The following is a 7,509-nucleotide window of genomic DNA, read 5'->3' as shown; positions in this document are numbered from 1 at the left end:
AAACTTTGTCACTTTTTTGACCAAGTGTAGTAGTTAATCGGGAATATACCTAGTAATCATACTTTCAGACCGATTAATCGGGCTAAAGGATTAACACAAGCGATTAATGGTAATCGACACGGTCAGGCCTCTAGTAGCGATTAATCGGCCTAGTAATCGTTGAATCGGCCTAGTTTTTGAACAGTGTTCTTTGTTGATATGGAAGAAAATCAGTTCCTATTTTTACGTGGATCGTTTTTTTCCTCACATGGACGCTGATCGTTCCTATTTTCATGTGAATCTTCCCTTTTTTCCTACCCCATTGAACGTGTAAGTCCTGTAAGTTGGGTATGTAATTTTTTTTTCTTGAAACTGCCTCTTATACCTTTTTCTTTGGTTAGTTCACGTGTGGACCTAAATAGCTTTTACGTGCCACAACTTTACTTTTATACATGTCTATTATTATACGTAACACTTCTTATCTTTTAATCTCAGGCATTAATTTTAAAATCTTTGGTTTATATTTTATGGCATATGTGGATTAATCTGGTGCCTCGAAAAACATCCTTTGATTTTTTGTTTGGCCAAAACGTCTCGTCCGCAGAACGAAATCCAATGTGCTTGCGCCACCGTGCTATCCGTCTTCGCGGCCGTATTTTTAATCTTACAACTTTCATGAAACTAAAGTTACATTTTTCAGAGCACCTACATAATAAGTGTTGTGAAGTGTATAAGTAGATTGCCTAACCCTTTCCATCAGTTCGGACTTTTGGTTCAAGTGGCTAGTGTATGAATCTTAACATGGTATCAGAGCCCCAGGTCTCGAGTTCAAATCCTGGCTTTCACATGGTTTTCGCAATTAAGCCTAAAAATTGCTGTTGCCCCCCTCTTTAGCCACCGCTGATGTTTCGGTGTGCTCTTCTTCTTTCACGTGTTGACTTTCTCTTCTCCCGTCACACGCGAGTGGGGGTGTTGTGAAGTGTATAAGTAGATTGCCTAACCCTTTCCATCAGTTCGGACTTTTGGTTCAAGTGGCTAGTGTATGAATCTTAACAATAAGAACTTGTACCCGCGATAAAGAAAAATACACGTAGTTATACATGAGTATGACGTATATCAACATTCTTTTCATTTCTTAAGTAAAAAAAAAACGTTTCGACACAAGAGGCAATCATACACCACTTTGGCCATCCCGAGCACTGTCGATCGATTGGAGTATGGCATGCTCATTTGGTCGACCTACCTGAGACAGCTACTTCCAATGCAATCATTCCATAATGTGGCCAATCAGGAGTAACAACCCGTATCAGAACAGAGTATACGAGAAAAGAATTAGCTTCCAATCAAAGATTTGGCCCGTTAAGCCACTCATTGGCCTCGCAAGTTGCAAAATTCTCATGGGTAATCATAGTAATCGCCTGGGTTTGATCGATGTATACATGTATGTTACGCGGAGAAGCACCACAAAATTATTGAGGTGGCGTGTCGTTGCATCGATGCACAGTAGCAACACACGTACTGTTCTTGCACGTTGGTGTGAGCTTCTGCAACGTGTGCGCTTACTGTGTGTACATGAAGTATGAACAGCACGAAAATGCAACGACATCGTCGACATCCAAATTTTAATTTAGTTTGGAAAATTTGTACGTTGTCGTTTTCGCGACCAAGGCAGGTCGGTAGTTGCTGCAGATCCGAACATACCTATTCGTTCACACATGAATTCGGTCTGCCAATTCTCGCAAGTCGCCAAACATTATGGGCGCGTTTGTTAGTTTGGCCTAAAATTCTGCACCATTTGCGCACTGAGACGTGCGTCCTACGCGTCGTGAATGGGTCATAGGTCAGATTTGACCTAGTGTTTGGCATCCTATGTTGCATCGACCTGAATATAAGTGTAGGTCGTTTGGATGCCTAGATAAAGTGTTTCATCTCTGGTCAGCCACAACACATGTGTTTGGTTGCCATTTTGGGCACCCAAACTGTTCTTCTCCTCACCGCATTCAAATATGGTGACCTTACCATCACACAAGAGCTCAAACACAGGCATAAGCACAACACATAGTTATACACAACGAACATAGTACTTAGTACCTAACCCTGACGTCAGAGTGATAAGACGCCTACTTAAACCTAGAGCAGACTACCCAGGTCCAAAAGCAATATTCAACAGCCTCTACATGCCAACATTACAGTCACATATGCACAAAAAGAAGTGTTTAACGGCCTCCTGGAGGCCAGCACAACTACTAACAGCGACGATCAGACAGCATCAGAGACAGGGATCAAGCACATAACCTTAACAGCGAGGATCGACATAAGGGCCCTCATGATGCTTCTTGCAGCTGAAGATGCTGGAGCACGAAGTCTCCTTCCTGAAGTTGTCAACCTTGAAGCCATCGTCCTTAGGGGTGAAGTCGATCGTGTCGTTGACGCAGAGGGCAAGCCTGGCGGCGAACTCGCTCAAGGAATTGATGAAGCCGACGCACTGGGCCGTCCACCGGAGCTGCACCTTCCACTCGCAGCGCTCGCCCATGTACAAGCACACCTTCACCGGCGGGCCATTGTTCTTCAGCTTGTACTTGCTGATCAGGTGCTGCTCCATGTAGGGTGGCACAACGAGGGCAAGGAGGTCCGGGCTCTCTAGCTGCATGAAGAACGCCGGCACCCGCTGCCTAGGAGCGTGCCCCAGGTCAGAAGGACGGCCTGGCGTGAACCCTTGGCGCGGTGTTCTGCCGGTGCGCTTCCATCAACCCTTCATTGGGGTCACGAAGCTGCAACCGGACGGCTATGTCCCTTGCGTCCAGTATGGGCCCTTCCAGGAATGTTTCCAGAAAGAGCCAGTTCTGCAGATGCAATGATAATGCAAAGTGTTAGCCATACTTGCGTTGTCAGCACCGGAGACAGGGATCAACTCCATGATGGCCATGACAATCACAAGATCTTCATGCCAATGACAATGCCAATGTCAAGCACTGTCATGGACATGACATTGTCAAGTCCATGATGGAGCATGGCAATGTGAAGCAATGTCATGGACTTGCCATCATGGAGCTTGACAATGTCAAGCTCCATCGCGGACTTGACATTGTCATGTCCATAACATGCAGCGCTTAGCACTTCACATGCAGCGCACATTGATATGAATCCTATCTACATGCACATAAATCGAAGCAGCTGGACAACTATCTGATCTACAATGCCATCGAATCAATCTACATTAGCATGTACCAGATGAGGGAGGGATTGAGAGTGCTTACGTTGGGGTGGAGTAGAAGCGGCCCCGACGGAGGAGGAGGACGCGCTCTGGCGCCAGCATCCTCGAGGATGTCACACTCCACATCCGGGTGAAGGAGGAGGCGGAGCATGAGCAGCGGTCGGCTGGTAGGGCGCCGGTGCAGCGGTCGGGAAGCGGGGCGTGATGCGCGTAGATGTACACGTCCGTTGGGAACCCCAAGAGGAAGGTATGATGCGCACAGCAGCAAGTTTCCCTCAGTATGAAACCAAGGTTATCGAACCAGTAGGAGCCAAGAAGCACGTGAAGGTTGTTGGTGGAGGTATGTAGTGCGGCGCAACACCAGTGAAACCGGCGCCAACGTGGAACCTACACAACACAATCAAAGTACTTTGCCCCAACGTAATAGTGAGGTTGTCAATCTCACCGGCTTGCTGAAAACAAAGGATTAAGCGTATCGAGTGGAAGATGGTGTTTGTTTGCAAAGAACAATAAGAACAGTAGAATGTATTCAGATATAAAAGAATGGACCGGGGTCCACAGTTCACTAGAGGTGTCTCTCCAATAAGATAAATAACATGCTGGGTGAACAAATTACAGGCGGGCAATTGACAAATTAAGATTCAATACATATCAATGATGATTACTATGTGATTTAATCAGGGAATTACAACAAAGTACATAGACCGCTATCCAGCATGCATCTATGCCTAAATAATCCACCTTCAGGTTATCATCCGAACCCCTTCCGGTATTAAGTTGTAAACAATAGATAATTGCATTAAGTATGGTGCGTAATGTAATCAACACAAATATCCTTAGACAAAGCATCGATGTTTTATCCCTAGTAGCAACAGCACATCCACAACCTTAGAACTTCTTGTCACGATCCCGGATTCAATGGAGGCATGAACCCACTATCGAGCATAATTACTCCCTCTTGGAGTTACAAGTATCAACTTGGCCAGAGCCTCTACTAGCAACGGAGAGCATGCAAGAACATAAACAACACATATATGATAGATTGATAATCAACTTAACATAATATTCTATATTCATCGGATCCCGCCAAACACAACATGTAGCATTACAAATAGATGATCTTGATCATGTTAGGCAGCTCACAAGATCTAAACAATGACAGCACAATGCGGAGAAGACAACCATCTAGCTACTGCTATGGACCCATAGGCCAAGGATGAACTACTCACGTCATCAATCCGGAGGCGGGCATGATGATGTAGAGCCCCTCCGGTGATGATTCCCCTCTCCGGCAGGGTGCCGGAGGCGATCTCCGAATCCCCGAGATGGGATTCGCGACGGCGGCGTCTCGGAAGGTTTTCCGTATCGTGGCTCTCGGTACGGGGGTTTCGCGACGAAGGCTATTTGTAGGCGGAAGGGCAGGACAGGGGGCGACGCGAGGGGCCCACACAACTAGGCCGGTGCGGCCGGGGCTTGGGCCGCGCCGCCCTGTTGTGTCGGCGCCTCGTGGCCCCACTTCCTTTCCTCCTCGGTCTTCGGAAGCTTCGTGGCAAAATAGGACCACGGGCATTGATTTCGTCCAATTCCGAGAATATTTCCTTACTAGGATTTCTGAAACCAAAAACAGCGAAAACGACAAGCGGCGCTTCGGCATCTTGTTAATAGGTTAGTGCCGGAAAATGTATGAATAATGTTGTAAAGTATGTATAAAACATGTCAGAGTATTGTCAATAATAGTAGCATGGAACATAAGAAATTATAGATACGTTTGAGACGTATCAAGCATCCCCAAGCTTAGTTCCTACTCGTCCTCGAGTAGGTAAACGATAACACAAGATAATTTCTGAAGTGACATGCTACCAACATAATCTTGATCATACTATTATTGTAAAGCATATGTAGATGAATGGAGTGATCTAACAACAGATTGCTAACAAAGATAATGACTAAACAAATGAATCATATAGCAAAGACTTTTCATGAATAGTACTTTCAAGACAAGTATCAATAAGACTTGCATAAGAGCTAACTCATAAAGCAATAAATTCAAAGTAGAATGCATTGAAGCAACACAAAGGAAGATTAAGTTTTAGCAATTTCTTTCAACTTGTAACATGTATATCTCATGGATATTTGTCAACATAGAGTAATATAACAAGTGCAATAAGCAAACATGTAGGAATCAATGCACACGAGTTCACACAAGTGTTTGCTTCTTAAGATAGAGAGAAGTGGGTGAAGCTGACTCAACAATAAAGTAAAAGAATGGCCCTTCAGAGAGGAAAGCATGGATTACTATTTTTGTGCTAGAGCTTTTGTTTTGAAAACATAGAAACAATTTTGTCAGCGGTAGTAATAATTCATATGTGCTATGCATAATTCTATCCTACAAGTTGCAAGTCTCATGCATAGAGTATACTAATAGTGCTCGCACCTTGTCCTACTTAGCTTGGACAACACGGATTATCATCGCATATACACATGTTTTAACCAAGTGTCACAATGGGGTACCTCCATGCCGCTGTACAAATGTCTAAGGAGAAAGCACGCATTGGATTTCTCGCTTTTGATTATTCTCAACTTAGAAATCCATACCGGGACAACATGGACAACGAGATAATGGACTCCTCTTTAATGCTTAAGCATGTCAACAATAATTAATATTCTCATATGAGATTGAGGTTGTATGTCTAAAATGAAACTTCCACCATGAATACATGGCTTTAGTTAGCGGCACAATGTTCTTCTCTAACAATATGCATGCTCAAACCATTTGATCATGAAATCGCACTTACTTCAGACAAGACGAACATGCATAGCATCTCACATGATATCCAACAAAGGTAAAATGTTGATGGCGTCCCCAGAAGCATGGTTACCGCTCAACAAGCAACTTATAAGAATTAAGACACATAACTACATATTCATCACCACAATAGTTTTTAAGCTATTTGTCCCATGAGCTATATATTGCAAAGATAAAGGAATGAAATTTTAAAGGTAGCACTCAAGTAATTTACTTTGGAATGGCGGATAAATACCACATAGTAGGTAGATATGGTAGACACAAATGGCATGGATTGTTCGCTCAAGGTGTTTGGATGCATGAGAAGTATTTCCTCTCGATACAAGGTTTGGGCTAGCAAGGTTGTTTGAAGCAAACACAAGTATGAATAGGTACAGCAAAACTTACACAAGAGACATATTGCAAGCATTATAAGGCTCTACACCGTCTTCCTTGTTGTTCAAACACTTAATACTAGATAATATCTAGACTCTAGAGAGACCAAATCATGCAAACCAAATTAAACAAGCTCTACGGTAGTTTCTTCATTAATAGATGTAAACTACATGATGCAAGAGCTTAAACATGATACAATAATTGCAGAGCATCAAACAATTTCCAAGTTGCCAAACTACATGTAGCATTTTCCGATTCCAACCATAGAGCAATTTAACGAAGCAATTTCAGCCTTCGCCATGAACATTATAAGTACAATCTAAGAACACAAGTGTTCCATATGAAAAAACGGAGCGTCATATCTCCAATATAAGAATGGTGGGATCCAACTTTATTCAAACCAAAACAAAAATAAAAGCAAACCGACGCTCCAAGTAAAGAACATAGGATGTGATGGAATAAAAATATAGTTTCACTAGAAGTGACACTGATAATGTTGTCGATGAAGAAGGGGATGCCTTGGGCATCCCCAAGCTTAGATGCTTGAGTCTTCTTAAAATATGCGGGAATGAACCACCGGGCATCCCCAAGCTTAGACCTTTCACTCTTCTTGATCATACTATATCATCCTCTTCTCTTGACCCTTGAAAACTTCCTCCACACAAACTTCAAGCAAACTCATTAGAGGGTTAGTGCATAATTACAAATTCACATATTCAGAGGTGACACAATCATTCTTAACACTTCTGGACATTGCACAAAGCTTCTGGACAGTTAATGGAACAAAGAAACTCATTCAACATAGCAAAAGCGGCAATGCGAAATAAAAGGCAGAATCTGTCAAAAACGAACGAGTCCGTAAAGATGGATTTTAGTAGGGCACCAGACTTGCTCAAATGGAAAATGCCCAAAACTGAATGAAAGTTGCGTACATATCTGAGGATCACTCACGTAAATTGGCTTAATTTTCTGAGTTACCTACAGAGAATTAGACCAGATTCGTGACAGCAAAGAAATGCTGTTTCAGCGCAGTAATCCAAATCTAGTATTTACTTTACTATCAAAGACTTTACTTGGCACAACAAAACATAAAACTAAGATAAGGAGAGGTTGCTACAGTAGTAAACAACTTCAA

This window comes from Lolium rigidum, chromosome 6 (genome assembly GCF_022539505.1).
Source record: "Lolium rigidum isolate FL_2022 chromosome 6, APGP_CSIRO_Lrig_0.1, whole genome shotgun sequence".
Lineage (NCBI taxonomy): Eukaryota > Viridiplantae > Streptophyta > Magnoliopsida > Poales > Poaceae > Lolium > Lolium rigidum.
This window is presented reverse-complemented; position numbering follows the sequence as displayed.